Source organism: Tursiops truncatus, chromosome 12, assembly GCF_011762595.2.
Source record: "Tursiops truncatus isolate mTurTru1 chromosome 12, mTurTru1.mat.Y, whole genome shotgun sequence".
In the NCBI taxonomy this organism is placed as follows: domain Eukaryota; kingdom Metazoa; phylum Chordata; class Mammalia; order Artiodactyla; family Delphinidae; genus Tursiops; species Tursiops truncatus.
In genome coordinates, this window is record NC_047045.1 from 61,004,445 (window position 1) to 61,021,663 (window position 17,219).

A 17,219-nucleotide genomic window follows, 5' to 3' on the forward strand; every position below is an offset into this window, starting at 1 on the left:
TTGCATTATATCAATAAAACAGATGACTATGCAGTCATTAAGAAAAAGAGAAAGAAGTAGTTCTATATGTACTGCTTTAGGAAGAACGCCAAGTCATAGTAAGTGAAAAGGCAAGGTGAAGAACAAAATGCATTGTTAAGATCCCATTTGAGTACATTTAAATTCTTTAATTTTAAATTTAAATATTGGACAAGGCTTATTGCAAACAATAACAGTTCCATGTTATCACTTACTCTGTCCCTGAGACACAACAATTTCTAACTTTTTTATAGCTTTTTTTGCTATTTCCCTCTATTAAAAAAATAACATGTTATGCTTCTCTTTCTTGATTTTTCAGTTTTAGATATTTTCATTAATTTCATACTATGGATGATGAGAATTTAACTTTCTTACACCCTTATCCCACTCTTCATGCATAACTTCATTTCCTTCGTTTTCTCAATGAATTGAGGGAATGTGACAATTGTTCATAAAATTAACATTCAATGGTTATATAATATTATGAACACTTAGTTGGTCTTAAACAGACTTTAATCAGTCTCTCTGGCTTTAGCTTGATATGCTCCTGTTTTCGGATGACCTTAGCCTTTCTGGGGTTCTATATATGCTTCTTTGCTTCACCGCCATCTTCGGTTTTAGCTTAAGCTTTTGGACCCCTTACCGTTTGCTTGGGCACCTTCTGGTTTGCTAAGTTAGCAACCACTTATCCTCCTGCATTCCAACTTCCAAATTTTATTCCTGATTCTGTTCTCTTGTCTGAAGACTGATCTAAGTTAAATGAGGACTAAAGTTTATGCAATTTTGAGTTCTCTCTTTAGGAAAATGAGGACAAAATTATGAATACAAAATTTGATGCAAAAACAAATACTTATTTGGAATAAGAAAATAAGTCATAAAATAACAACCAAAAAAGGTTTACAAATACCACAAAATTTTAAAAAGCCTAATATTTTTATTGATTAATGGCCTAACGTGACTCTATAATAGTTTTTCCCATAATTTTTCTGGCTACATATACATTGATTACCTCCATATAAGAACAATTTTTTAACATCACTTTCTTTGGAGAAAGTGGGAAAGTGTTTCAATCTTTTCTCTAGCATTGCTAAGTTGTTCCCCCCCCCCCCCCCCGCAAGAGTTGGGATGTGACTAAACACATAGGTATAATTGACATTTTATACTATAGGCATGAAAATATTGGGCTGTGTTCTACAAACACAGAAATCTTATAAATCCTAGTTGGTAAAATTCTCATCAGGAAGGAAAAAATATATGGTTTGTGACACCAAATTATTTACTTATTATTTACCTGGTATTTAGAACAATTTTCAGACATCAGTTTCTGGCTTTGCATATTTTAACTCTTACTTCTCCTGCTCTACTTGGATACACTGATGCCTGGTGCCACAGGAAACAATCATACCACAAAACATCTCTGACCCTGAGTATTTGCATTGTGATGTCTACTGTGTAGATAAACTGGGTAGCAGAAGTATTTCTGGAACCAGACCCACAATAAGATTACTTGCAATAACATATCTATACACGAAGTGATTGCACGCAGCATAAATATATCTTTCTAAACCAAAGTTCAATGTATAACGAAATAAACTTCCTTGGCAGATCTTAAAAATGATCATAGTCACCATCTAATGCAAGGCACACTCTGGTGAAGGAGAAGTCAGAGTAGAAATACACAGCAATTTTAATTAATTAAACAAAAGCAAAAGGCTTACCTTTGCAAATCTTGCAAAAATATATGAAAATGTGAACACATTGCCAGAGTACCTCCCAGAGCCTGGGAAGGCACCCGTGCAAGCAGAGAGAAGCCCTGAAGCGTATGCTTCATTAGCTTCACAGTAAATCCACCAGTGCTTTTTGTCCTTTGGGCTTATGCCCTTTAAAAATCCCTTTATTTTTGGCTATTATAAATAAACCTGCCATAAACAGTCATGTACTGGATTTTGTGTGAACTTAAGTTTTTATTTCTCTGGGATAAATGCCCAAGGGTACAATTGCTACATCATATGGCAAGCACATGTTTAGTTTTGGAAGTAACAGCCATATCTTTTCCAGAGTAACTATACCATTTTGCATTCCCATCAGTGAAGAATGGGTGGTCCAGTTTCTCCACATCCTCACCAGCATTTGCTATTATTACCGTTTTTTAAATTTTAGCCCTTCTGTAAGATATGTAGTATCTCATTATGGTTTTAATTTGCATTTCCCTAATGACTAACGATGTTGAACATCTTTTTATATATTCATTTGCTATCTGTATATCTTCCTCAGTGAAATGTCTGTTCATGTCTTTTGCCCATGTTTTAATTGCATTCTTTGCTTTTTACTGTTGAGTTTTGAGAGTTCTTCATATGTTTTATTTTTTTTCATATGTTTTAGATACAAGTCTTTTTTTGGTTATGTGGTTTGCAAATATTTTCTGTAGGTCTGTAGTTTGTCTCTTTATTCTTTTCATAGAGTCTTTAGCAGAGAAAATTTTTTGTTGTTGCTTTTGTTCTTCTGGAAATAACCCAAATATTTTCCATTGGAAGAACAGTTAAACCAACTGTGGTACATATATGCCATGAATTCTACTCAGCATTTAAAAAAATGAACTATTGATACACGTAAAGACTGGAATGGATCGCAAGAGAATTATGGTGGGTGAAAACGCCAATCTAAAAAAGTTAAAGGCTACAATTTCATTTATAATGACATTCTTGAAATGACAAAATTATAGAGATGGAGAATAGATCAATGGTTGTCAGAGATTGGGGGTCAGCAGGTAGGGGTGACTAAAGGAGGATAACACGGGGAATCCTTGTAATGAAAATTTTCTGATCTTCACTGTGGTGGTAGTCACACAAATCTTCACACGTGACAAAATTGCATCGAGCTAAATACACACACACAAATGAGTGTATCTGAAACTGGTGAACATGGAAAAGGTCAGTGCATTACATCAATGTCAATTTCAGTTGTGTAAGATGTTATCATAGGGAGAAACTGCTTGAGATTTCTGTATTATGTCTTACAAATGGATGTGAATCTAGAATTATTTCAAAATAAAAAGTTTTAAAAAAACTTTGTGTCATTTCCAAAGGATTTCAGCAGAGAACAGAGAGAAATCACTACTATGCTTAACTGAAAGTCTGTACAAAAAAAGTTTTTAAAAGAATACATTTACATTCTGGAATATTCAGAAAGCCAGACAAAGCTTCCAAGGACCTTTTAATAGTAGTTACTTTGGATGTAAAAAATTCATTTGAGAAAATACTTGTGAAAAATAAAAAGTTTTGATAAGAAACAAAACAAAGAACAAGATGGTATATTTAAATTCAGTCATATCAGTAATAACATTTAATATAAATAGAGCAAACAAACCAATTAAAAGTCAGAGTGTCATACTGGGTAAAAACCAAGACCCCAGGTGCTCAAAAAACTCTACTTTAAGTATAAAGAAACAAATAGTTTCAAAGTAAAAAGATAAAAAAGATATGCCAACTAAAACTTGTCCAAAGAAACCTGGAGCTGATTTTAATATCAGAAAAAGTAAGTTTGAGAGCAAATAATGTTACCAGAAATAATGGAGGTCATTTTATTATGGTAAAGGCATCAATTAATCAGAAGGACATATCAATTGTAAATATTTATGCACCCAATAACAGAGCTTCAAAATACATGAAGCAAACTGATAGATCTGTAAAGAGAAATAGACAAATCCATGATATAGTCAGAGATTTCAACACCAACCTCTCGATAATTGATAGAACAAGTAGACAGAAAGTCAGGAAGAATAAAGAAGTTTAGGTTATTGAATAAAATAGCTAAAATCGCATATTTTTAGGATGATGTTCTTATTAAATATACATATGTTAACGGTGTCCATGAAGAAGTTAGCAAAATAGAGATGTGTTCAAACCGTTTATACTATTTGTTGCTGCACATCTTTTTTAAATTAGCATGAAATTTTGTGACCATATTGATGATCAGAAATCTAAAACTTATTGAACCAGCAGTGACCTCGCACATAGGCTATTTTATAACTTTATGACCATCTCTTTGCCTATAGTGTTTGCAAGATCAGAATCTGAGCCAATATAAATCAAGTATACTTCAATTAAAAAAACAATCTGAATCAAGTGATCCTGGACATTAGCAACTGTTTTCCCCTGCCATGGTAATCTATTACCTTTAGCGTCTGGGACTGAGAGAAATATTCAAGTTTTGTAGGTCATAGTTTATGAACACAAGTCAGATCCAGAAAAAGGCCTAGAGCATCTGGGTAAAATATTAATTAAGATAAATTAAAATAAAAGATATAGGTTTGGTAGAGTTGTGACACAATTAGAAGGATCCAAAATAAGAAATAAGAAACAGAGGATAAGGTGCAACACAATTTAGAAGCAAGGAGAAGGGAATTTGATGGATTCTTATAACCACATGATAGTCTCTTTTTAAGTCTGAAAATCTCATTTAAGAAATCCTAAATGGGAAATTTAGATTATTTTAGGGACTGAGGTTAAGGACCAACTTATTGGTGATCTGTTTTAAACGTTCATCACTGTGAAGTTTCTATTAAAGTGCACTTGATAGAATTCAGATGACAAGGCTTAAAACTAGGTGAGCGTCTCAGCTTTTTGCAAGTCCCCACTCACTATGTCACCTTGACAAGTCACTTAACCTTTTTGAATCACATTTTTTTTTGTTTATAAAATATGAATACTGATACCAACCTACTGATGGGATTGCTCAATGCAAATGTAATATATCAGAAATAGTAGTGTATGCTATAGAGCAGCACTGTCCAATAGAACTTTTTCAATGATAGAAATGTTTTATAGTTTTGCTATTCAACATGATGGCCACTACCACGTGGGGCTATCAAGCATTTGAAATATGGTTAGCACAACTGAGGAACAGAATTTTTAATTTTATAGATTTTAAAATAATTTAAATTTAAATAGCCACATGTAGCTAGTGGCTACCATATCAGACAGCACAGGTATAGAACTAAAGAAAACATTTCCAATTCATTTGGGGGGGGCCTGTGTCACATACAACAAGGAATGTCAGAAAATCTATCAACCATAGCTTGGATTATCTTTTATTTACATGAAGAAACAAAAATATCTGGCTTTTAACATGCTGATTTAATGTTCTAGAATGTGATATTAAGGATTCCCTCTAGAAAGATTTCACATTTTCCCAGTGTTTGTACTGTAGCTGAGATTTTGTATCCAGAAAGCAGACAGAGAAGTACATTCTCACTTGGCACAGATGAGGGTCTTCAGGTATTTTTCTCATCACTCTAAGGTCACAATCAATACTTTGGACACAGTAATCCTCACCATGGTTCTCAGCATAAAGAATATTCAAAGGCTATCACTAATAGGCCACTGTGTAGAATGCGAAGTAATTTTGGAGCAGGTCCCTAAGAAAGGTGCTGAGTTTCCTTTCTTTGACAATGTTAAATTTACCCCTCTAGAAGGGGTTAGGAATGGTTCCTACACAAGACAAGTAAATATAATTATTGTCCTCCAAATCAGTTAAGAAGCCTCCATGTTTCCAGAAAGGTTGGTTTGACTTTTGGTCATGTTAACCTTTGCCCTTGATTTTATTGGAATGTTCTCTTCCCAAATATATTTTTCGGCTGAGCCCTTAGGTTTTAACCATTTATGTGGGAGTGTTCTTATTTCAGATCACGTTAGTGGAATAATTTCCAAATGATTTAAAACTTCTTGGCTGAATGAAAAGAAGGGTGATATCTAGCAAGGATAACACTAATAATCTGTCCATATTCCTGGGTTCCTTTTTTCTTCTACTTGAAAAGTAGGAAGTAGAAACTTCTTTTTATATTTAGTTATCTAGAAATAAGATAACCTGAATATACACGGTAGCAGGTGAAGGAGCCTTGGAATCACCTTTCCTGTGGGTCCCTGACTGAATTTTACTTCTTGTCTGTGCACCCGGTCCTAGATATTTGGTGTCAAGTAGCTAAATCATTTCAAATAACCAACTCAATTTTCAACCTTTCATCCAGATAATATGGAAAGAATGTCTCTGGATTTGAGAGCAACTTGAATTTCAATGCTTTGTATTGTTGGTAAATTATTCCATTTGCTTTGATTCTTTCATACTGGGAAAGAACATGCAATGTGCCTATCTTGACCTCCCCACATATTGTGTCTCATTATTGGTATTTACTCCTTCCCTTTCCAACAGTATTCTGTGCTGCAATGAAATAAATTTCAAAATCTTTCAAATAGATTTTTATTTACTAAAGATTTTTGATAATTGCTTTGTATATTATTTTATGATTTTGCCTCATTGAATAATTATACTGCTTTATTGTTTATTATATTCCTATACCAGAAAAAATGTTTTGGGGGCTAGGGAGGCAGTGATTAGAACAGACATTTTATAGCTAATTTAGGTAATATATTGTTGAATTTTCTTTGCAGTATTTTCATTGACATTTCTTGTTAGAATACCTGTCTTCTTGGGACATTTCAACTGTAATACAGTCTCTCTTTGTCCCTTTTATGAAAATGTCAGTAGAACAGCTCTAATATTTCCTTGAAGATTCATCAACATTATAGCATTTTGTTTATATCCCCTTTTGTGAGATAAGAACTGTTCCAGAATTACTACTTTGAATAAGACTTTTCACAATCTGGTCAGCAAAGGATACACTGGAAGGTAATGTGTTTGACTGATAGACATAATGATGTTTCTGTCACTCTTATTGCTGTGTAAGTGGTCCATAGCAAATGCATTGTCTTGAAGACAGAAACTCTTGAACCAAGGGCTAATTAAAGCAATGATCAGAATATTTCTTAGATGGTTTTCTTATGTACTTAAAGTGTGAATTGACTTTACTAGGGAACACTCCCTTCCTCCCACCCCTCCACCTCCCACCCACCTCTACCTTCATGTATATATAGCCTTTCCATAATCTCTTCTCTGGTATTTTAATTTAACCAAAGGTATAGCCCTGTGTCTTGCATACAGAGACAACTAGTATCTATGTAACACCGTGGTCATGATACAGATGAGGACTGAAGTCGGACAAGCTATGGGTCATAAACAGGCCAATAAGAACATTGTTTGTACAACCTCTGCAGATTTTGGCAAGATTCAATACCGTGAAACTAGCCTATTGCTACACTTCACTTTTAAGTAATGTAATAATCTCCAGAATGCTTATTTAGAAGGGAACAGCTTTACGTAATTGATCCTCATTCTTAAACTAAAGCCCATCATCAGACCAAACATACTCTTCTATGAACACATAAACGCATTTGGCCTTTTGGGCATAACTGAGCAGGAAATGACATGCTACTGGCAGAATCCTATTTCTTGCCTTCCTAGACCATACACAGAATATAATTATAACTGATCACTGATTGAACCCTCTGTGTCACGTTTGCTTTACTGGATTAATTTTGTTCAGAGTAGTATTTGGTAATAAACTATCAGAATTATCTAAAGTATTGTGCGTTCTTTTTTTCAAATCTCTGCACTTTTTGTAATTATAATCAGGCCTTTGGTCTTAACTGAGATGCATTGCTAATAACTTTTCATAGTACTTATTGTGTTCCAAGCATAAACAATCATTTCTGGCCCAGAGTAGGACTCCTTCTTTTCCATCAAGTGTACCAATTGTCCTGGGATCTCTTTGTTCCTGCCCTTTACCACTGACCCTTAAATTATTCTAGCCTGAGAACAATTCAAACATGGAAAACTTTTAAGTAACTGTGTGAAGGCATCCTTGGGGAAGTAAGCTACTATTGAGAGAAGAAAGAACCATGGGTATGTAGGTTCCTTAAAAAACTAAAAACAGAGTTACTATATGATCCAGCAATCCCACTCCTGGGTATATATCTGGAAAAGATGAAAATACTAATTCAAAAAGACACATGTACCCCAACGTTTACTGCAGCACTATTTAAATACAATAGCCAAGACATGGAAGCAACCTAAATGTCCATTGACTGATGAATGGATAAAGAAGATATGGTATATATTCACAGTGGAATATTACTCAGCCATAAAAAGAATGAAATAATGCCATTTGCAGCAACACAGATGGACCTAGACATTATCATACTAAGTGAAGTAAGACAGACAAAGACAAATATCATATCACTTATATGTGGAATCTTAAAAAATGATACAAATGAACTTGTTTACAAAAGAGAAACAGATTCATAGACATAGAAAACAAACTTATGATTACCAAAGAAAGAAAGGTAGGGAAAGGGATAAATAATGAGTTTGGGAATAACAGATACACACAATTATATATAAAATAGATAAACAACAAGGACCAACTGTATAGCCCAGGGAACCATATTCAATATTTTGTAAAATTGGAAAAGAATCTGAAAAAGAATATATATATATATATATAAAAATAACTGAATATATATGTATGTATAACTGAATCACTTTGTTGTACACCTGAAACATTGTAAATCAACTACACTTCAATTTTAAAAAAAAGAACCATGGTTTGTTCAAGTCAATTGATGCTATGGAAAAGAGATGGAAAAGAGAATATAAGTCCTTACATTTTGAAGGAGCGGTTCACACTAAGCATAGAAGAGGCTAACAGTGGTGGGCAGTGAAGTGAAACTTTAAGGCACTCTTGAGGTAAAAATTAATATTCTCCAAAGTATTTTGGTAACAGGCACATTTTGTATTTTCCTGTTCAAGTGGGCTTTTGCAAATCAAAAACTAAGCCCAGAGACCTGAGATCATGGGAACAAACCTAGTTTGTTTTATGTGGTTTGCATAAACCTTATAGGATGACATACATGTTACTGTGGGAGGTAAGAGCAGTTCATGGCTTTAATCTATCAGCATCACTGCCTGGTAGATCTAGAAGGCTTTATAGGCTATCTTAGGGCTCTCAGACAGGACGAAGCCACTTTTCTTCCTTTATACGACAGATAAACAGGCATTCCTTGGATTGTGTAAATTTTAAGGATTACAGTCTACTCTAAAGGACAGTGGCTAGAAATTTTGTACCAAATAATGATATTGGATTTGCAGCTAAAAGGGTTTGGGTCTAGTTAGAAGCTGGCTGGGCAATGAACTGAGGTCATTTGTGCTTTACAGATTACTTCTCTACAAAAATATCTGGCAGCAAAGAGGTGTGGTCTTGCCTGAGTTCAGCCTCACATCAGTGAAAGGTCTAGCAAAAACAGGGAACGAGGGGAGCTAGTGAGAAAAAGATATGTGCTCTTGGGGGGTATCACAGCATGTTTACTTGAGCTCTTTCTTTAATCCAATAAAAGTGTTGGCAAAGTGTTTGGTATTTGAGGCATAGAGGTGGGAGTTCCGTCACGATGTAACTAAAGATGGTGGGAAAACCAGTTTGAATAAAATGAGTTCCAACTTGAACCTTTGCCTGTGCCTGGAACTAAAACCAAGTCAACCCACTGGTAAGTGTCAGAAACATTGAGTCATTAGCCTCCTTTTTGTTTCATCTGTTTTGGAATATCTGTATGTGTCTACTTTTTTTGTGTGTGTGTGTGTACGCGGGCCTCTCACTGCTGTGGCCTCTCCCGTTGCAGAGCACAGGCTCCGGACGCACAGGCTCAGCGGCCATGGCTCACGGGCCCAGCCGCTCCGCGGCATGTGGGATCTTCCCGGACCGGGGCACGAACCCGTGTCCCCTGCATCGGCAGGCAGACTCTCAACCACTGCACCACCAGGGAAGTCCTACTTTTTTTATGCTCTTAAAAAACTAGACTGGCTTGTGGCATTTAGAATGCAATTCTTAGCTTACTACATCCCCCTGAACTTTAAAGGGATAAATATTTTTAAAAATCCTTATCAAAATATATTGATGAATTTAGATGTTTTTATTTGATTCCCAATATTCTTCTTAGAACCCTTCTTTGGTTGTTCATATAGATTCTGGAAACAGTTAACTGCTATGAAACCTGCTTTGGTAGGTTTCATTTTAGAGAACATTGGGAAATAGAGGGGTGAAACATATTTAGTACTAGTTCCAAAGCCACTGAGTAACCATGAATTTTTCAGCACCACAAAGCGAAGTTTTTCAGTTCATCTCATTTTGTCTCCTTCTTCACTTTCTCACATGAGAACATTGCTTTTTGAATTTTTTGCATTCCGTTTAGACCACTTTGGAGAGGCAAGCTACCTCAGAGAAAATCTGTCCCAATCTCAGATAATTACCACTATAAAAACCCTTATCAGAATTAGTAGAGAGAACTGAACTGTGTGAGAGAGAACCTCAAGGGGAAAAATGATTAATTCGTGTCAAAAACAGGAATAAAGTTTTTGAAATAGATCTCTGGATATGTTAAGTAGCCTTCCATTAATCAACTTGATGAATCCCTTGTAAGAATATAATGTCCATTAAGAGAATGACTACATCTGAATAGAGAAGGTATAAGGGATTTAGGGAGTCAGAGGTGCTTATTGCATTTTATAGAAATAGGATCATTTATAGCCAATTTTACTCTAACAAATTAAGATACACTGAAGCTTCACATCCCTCTCCACCACATGCTTGCGTGCGCACACACACCTCCCCACACACCCATACACACACATCCCATTTTTTCAATCTTCCTTGGCGAAAAGCTGAGATCACTGTTTGTGAAACCTTGCCTCACTGCCACAGTCAGACTTTGTAATTCCCTCCTCTGTGCTTTCTTAGTTCTTCAGACATTCCATTTTTCCACAAAGGAATATTACTCAACAGTAAAAAAGAATTAAATCTTGCCATTTGCAACAACAGGGTTGGACCTAGAGGGTATTATGATAAGTGAAATAAGTCAGACAGAGAATAAACATAAAACAGAAACAGAGTCATAGATACAGAGAACAAACTAGTTGACGGGGTGGGGGGTAGGGAAGAGTGAAATAGATGAAGAGGATTAAGAGGTACGAACTTCCAGACATTAGATTAACTTATAGATAAATAAAATTATCTCTGCACAATTGACTTTGAGGACTTATAACCCATTATACACCATAAAACACATTTCAAAGAATTGGGTCTTCCTCAGTTGTACTAGTTTAATCAAAAGTGGGAGAGAGGGGCTTCCCTGGTGGCGCAGTGGTTGAGAGTCCGCCTGCTGATGCAGGGGACACGGGTTCATGTCCCGGTCCGGGAAGATCCCACATGCCGCGGAGTGGCTGGGCCCGTGAGCCATGGCCGCTGAGCCTGCGCGTCCGGAGCCTGTGCTCCGCAACAGGAGAGGCCACAGCAGTGAGAGACCCGTGTACCGCACAAAAAAAAAAAAAAAAAAAAAAAGTGGGAGAGACAAGTCAGCAGCTCACAAACCTCTAGATATTCCTCAGAGTCTAAATCTCTCTTACATCTACCCAGTTCAGTACTCTAATTTGGAAAACTTTTAAATGTTTAAATGAATAGTAGCGGCTTTGTACTTTCTAAAATATCTGCAATGACATCTCATGTTTTATTTTATTTACTGTGTTCATCTTCTAAAATGAGCACTGCATAATACATATATTTGATTACAAATCTTCCTATTATCCCAGAAGTCTGGAATAAGAATTATGCATATTAATGGCTTATTGTCTTGTGGCTATAGAGATTTTACTCTGTACATGGGGAAGAGATTTGGCTTCCAATAAACCAAATCTGTGATAGAGAACACTTTCTAACACAGTTCCGTTATATTCAGAAATCGAGATTACTAATAAAGACACCAGTAGAAACTATTCAACCTCCCATTCAAATATTTTCTAAATTATTGGTCTCTCTGTGAGAACATTTTTCTCTGGCATAAACAGTGGCCATGAATAGAATGAGTGTTTGAACAGTACAAAAGTACCAGGTTTCTTCCTGTTACCCAAGCAGCAATAAACACCAATGGTACAGTATCCAGCACAGAAGTCTTGGTCACACAATGGGGCTTACACACGAGGGACCAGTTCTCTGATAACATGAATGTCCCAGCTGGGGAGACACCAACAGCCAAAGTTAACAGTTGCAAAAGAGCCATTGAAAAAAAATGGAAGGGTTCCCTTTCCCTCCAAAGTCTTTGCAGAAAGCAACAGAGCTACATCTGGGTGTCTGGGAATGAATCATGTTATTGTATTGAATTGCTGGGCACATGCTCTGTTACCCTTTTCCGCCCCTATAACCTGTTCCAAGGGATGTTGCCCTATTGATTTATCTTATTAGAGCCACCTGTATCTGTACATGTCAGTGTCAATGATGGAAGAAAACAAGGAAATGAGGTTTAAAACACACACACACACACAAGAACCTCTGATTTTCTTTGAAGTAATTTCGAAGAAGTTAAGGGCAGAAATGATAACTTAATCTTTAAAAAGCATTAAGCATTTAGATATATCTTTTTAAAATGTAGTATATGTATAAGAAACTCCAGAGGTAGCTGTCATGATTTTCTCCACTTTTCAAATGGGGAACTGAGTCACAAAGAGGTTAAATCAAAGTTTTGTGACTGAGATCCTAGTTCAGATGAGTCTGGCTCCTGACTTTCTTCTGGGAATTAGGAAGATGATAACTAGAACACTGCCTTTCACACTTTTTTGGACTGCAATTCGCAAGAAACTGTAATGATCCACTAAGTTGGTTTCATTTTATAACTCTCAAATAGGTCTTGAATCACATTTGAAAAACACTTAACTACAACGTCTCCACCAAATGTCCTTGCTTGAAGGCGCATATTATAGGAATCTAAGTTCTTCTGTAAGTGTCTATTTTATTTCTGAATATTTTTGTGTGTGGAAGTAGGTCTGTGTTTCTGCTATTTCTAAGACAGCCTTCTAGATCCTGGGAATGATTATCAAATCTCTCATGAGTCATCTCTTCTCTAAATTGGATATTCCCACATTCTTTATTCTTTGTATGATATAGTTTCTATTCTGTCCACTCATCTTAGAATACACACCATTTTAAGATATCCCAGCTGTGTGATTGGGATTCCAATCCTTACTCTTAAATATCAAACCTCGATTTAGCTGTCCAGAGCTATATTTCTATTTACAGTTTAAAATCATGTTAACCTTTTTGGTGGCTACATTCACTCTGTGGTGCTTCATGAACTTATCAGCTACAACCAGAAAGTTCATTTGTTTATAACAAGGAAACTTGCCAACCTGATATAGTTATTTTCAATAATAAGTTAAATATTGACAGATTCTGAATATAGAAACTGTGCTACATATAATTCACGACATGCAAAGGAAAATCACACCATTCACTTTAGTTGTTACCTTATTTTTGAGGTTAAATAATGCATATTACCTTGAAATGATAAGTCAAAATGTTGCCTGCTGTTTACACTATTTTGTAGGTCAGCAATGTATTACTTCTTTTTTTATAAATATGCCTTCATTGTGCTTTTGTGACTTGAATTTGGTTTGCTTTTCCCCCTCTAATCAAGAAGATTTTATTACTAAGACAATTTTATTAGTCAGTTGTTTTCATTTTGACATTGAAACATTGATTAGATACTTCATCTTAGGGATTGTGCTTTTGTTTATATATACACATGGTTAATTTACATGTTTTTTATTTCCCAAATCTTGTTGAGATTGCTTCCTGGCAGACCTTCCCTTTTCTAAAAATAGTATTCTTTTTTCTGTTTTCTGTATGATGCTGTTGGCAGTAAGGAAGGAAGCATGGATATATTCTAAAGATATAAGTTAGGAGTTTTGTGAAATCCTTTGATTTAAATCACAAAATTTCAGGATAAAATTTCTTAACATGGTACCAAAGCGTGCTGATGTGTGGACATTCCAGAAAGACCCAACTTGCTGGTACAAAAAAAAGGAAGAACTGACCAAAGATATTGCAGAATGTGCTGCTTCAGAGAGTGAGCATTTTTTTCCCCTTGCAGGTGAGCAGCTATGTGACATGAATCTGAAAGAAGAGGATAAGGAATTGGTACCTGGACCAGATTGGCATTTTTCAAACTCGGCTCTCTGAGCAGAGAATGGATGCTGGTGAGGAAGAGAAGCAGTCTAGCAGAGCTCCAGATTCTCAGCTCCCATGCCCAGCAAACATCCTCTTTCTTCACCCAAAGCAGCTTGCTTGTGTCTTTTTTTTATATATTGTACCTCTGTATAAACTGTGTTTGTCTATGGCTAACAAAAGTTTCCAAATCAGTGGACAGGATGGTCTTTAACTGCACTTCTGTTCTGATATTCATCCACCAGAATCGAAACAGTTTCTGTTTGGACACCATATTGTAACAGAGATATTAACCTATAAGGGCAGAAGGAAAGAGTCTGCAGAGATGACTGGTACTTTTACTTACCAATCTCCAAAGGATTCTGGAAGAACAGCAAAACAGTGAGTTTAGGAAAACTAACTCCACAAGAAATGAAGGAGGCTGAGTTTAGTAAGCTTAGTTAAGGGAAAATAATTCAGCAAACTGATGTACATCAGAATATACGCACATCAGCTACCAGCTGACACTTCTGCTTCACTCCTTTGCTTCTCTGCCTCTTCAGTCTCCCAGGAGAATCTTCCATTCCACCTACACTCCTAGGTCTTACTCGTAAATGACTCCTTTAGACCTCGGAAGTGAATTTCAGCTCTTATTTGCAGTCTCAGCTCCCCTATCTGCCAGGCTGACCTTGACCTGGGACACTGCTGACCGCTGGGCTCCTTCACAGCAGATCTCCCATCCTATAGGCACCTTTATATGGCTGGGTCCCTTTGGAGTTACTTTCTCAAATTCCTGACAAGCCCTCCTTCTTCCTGAGACCTGGCTCTGTCTTTGTGACTGGGCTCCCAGAGGTCCATGACACCTGCTCCCTCACCCGGGAATGTCTGGCCTGGCTGTGTCCCAGCGATTATGCCCAAGTTGTTCCTCCTTACCTGGCCGCCCCCTTCCCTTGGGTGCAGGTAATGGCTCTCCTTCTGCCTGTTCTCTGATTCACTGAAGAATTCTGAAAAAGACAGATAGAAGAAGAGTTTACTTGTTGTTTTGGCTTTTCATAAAAACTGTTTAGTTTTATCTATCAGGAATGATCAAAAGAATGTCTCTGATTTGGGTTCTGTTGCAGACCAACTTTCTCTTTTTTTCACCTAGTTCTGTCTGTGTTCGGTTTTACTGCTTCTTCATCCCATATCCTGATACAGATACACCAGATGAAAATAAAGTCTATCACATGTCACCCTTCCCATGCCGATCAGAGCCCACGTCAGGCAGAGCCCCAGCAATTGACATATCAGCTCTTTTTTTTTTAAATAGTATTTTTATTTAAATTTATTTATTTATTTTTGGCTGCATTGGGTCTTTGTTGCTGCACGTGGGCTTTTCTCTAGTTGCGGCAGTGGGGGCTACTCTTAGTTGCAGTGCACAGGCTTCTCATTGCGGTGGCTTCTCTGTTGCAGCATGGGCTCTAGGCGCTCAAGGCTTCAGTAGTTGTGACACATGGGCTCAGTAGTTGTGGCTTGTGGGCTCTAGAGCACAAGCTCAGTAGTTGTGGCACATGGGCTTAGTTGCTCCGCAGCATGTGGGATCTTCCCAGACCAGGGCTCGAACCCATATCCCCTGCATTGGCAGGGGGATTCTTAACCACTGCGCCGTCAGGGAAGTGCTATATCAGCTCTTTTATATGCCACCACAGATTTGTGGAGGGGGCATCATTAGCCCTTTATTTAATTATTTATTTTTTTATTTATTGGCTGTGTTGGGTCTTCGTTGCTGCGTGCGGGCTTTCTCTAGTTGTGGCAAGCGGAGGCTACTCTTCATTGCGGTGCACGGGCTTCTCACTGCGGTGGCTTCTCTCGTTGCAGAGCACGGGCTCTAGGCGCATGGGCTTCAGGAGTTGTGGCTCGTGGGCACTAGAGCACAGGCTCGGTAGTTGTGGCACATGGGCTTCGTTTCTCTGCAGCATGTGAGATCTTCCTGGACCAGGACTCGAACCTGTGTCCCCTGCATTGGCTGGTGGACTCTCAACCACTGTGCCACCAGGGAAGCCCTAGCCCTTTATTTTGTGGAAAGACTAAATTCCAGAAAGCTGAAGTTATTTTTTCAAGGAAACACCACTTATGTGTTTGAGTTCGGATTGGAATCGACATCTGAAACGTCAACGTCCATGACATTTCACTATTTATATCTCCAATTAAGAGCAATTCATCTCTCTTTAATTGGGAGATTGGGATTGACATGTATACACTGGTGTGTATAAAATGGATGACTAATAAGAACCTGCTGTATAAAAGAATAAAATTAAATTAAAATAAAAAGAGAAATTCATCTCTCTAGAAACTGTTTTTCAAAATATTTTATTGAAGTGTAGTTGATTTACAATGTTGTGTTAATTTCTGCTGTACTGCAAAGTGATTCAGTTATATATATATTCAGTTATATATTCTTTGTTGTATTCTTTTCTGTCACGGTTTATCACAGGAACTGAATATAGTTCCCTGTGCTATTCAGTAGGACCTTATTGTTTATCCCTCCTATACATACTAGTTTGCATCTGCTATCTTTAAAGTGTTTAAAGCTTGAAGCCATCAGTATTTTTAAGTGCTTTTATATTTTAAGGGGTCTAGTTCATGTGAGAAGTAAAATTTTGGATAAGCCCCCCACCAAAATAAAAGTGTGGGAAAGTAAAAGTACAATTTATAACCCTTACAAGTGAAATCTCTCCTGAGTAGTTATGAAAAGGCTGCATGGGCTGAACAGCACCCAAGCAGCACTCCACCCTCACACCACCGTTTCCTCTCCTACCATAAAGCAACTCAGGTTACCAGTGGGAGTGATATCATGAGAGTGACAACTCTAAATTTGTGTTCATTTGTTTATTAAAGAAGAGAATTCCCAAATTTTCTTGGCACCCAGGTTACAGTTGATGGCAGCATGGGAGTTTGTCATGACATTGTGTTTGGCAGATTGGGAAATGCTGAGTCAGACAATTATTCAAGGTTCCATTTTGAGCCACACTTGTGTACCTGGCATTACTCTGTGTTCAGCTTTTAGACCCAGGTTGGTCCTGCCTTTAGATCCAGATAGCCAGGGTCCTTCCCCTTAGAGACACCCTCCTCCCGCCTCATCCCTCCCCATGAGATAAAGGGAACATGTCTGCCCCGGTCCCACATCCAAACCAGACCATGCTCCAATTACTTGGGACCCAGAATTACCTGCCCTAATGACCTGACCCCCCTCCCAGAGATGCTGCAGACTCTCCCAGGTCTGTCTTCCATAGAATGGAAGCCACTC

At 37.2% G+C, this 17,219-nt stretch overlaps 1 long non-coding RNA gene across 1 annotated transcript in view; it reads right to left on the reverse strand.

Annotated features, from left to right (window-relative positions):
* The window catches only part of LOC141276030 (uncharacterized), a 29,969-nt gene extending 15,029 nt beyond the window's left edge, over nucleotides 1–14,940 (reverse strand). The window contains exon 1 of the long non-coding RNA XR_012324845.1: nucleotides 14,867–14,940. This is a non-coding gene — a long non-coding RNA (uncharacterized lncRNA). The remainder of the gene's footprint in view (nucleotides 1–14,866) is intronic.
* Between the last annotated feature and the right edge of the window lie 2,279 nt (nucleotides 14,941–17,219).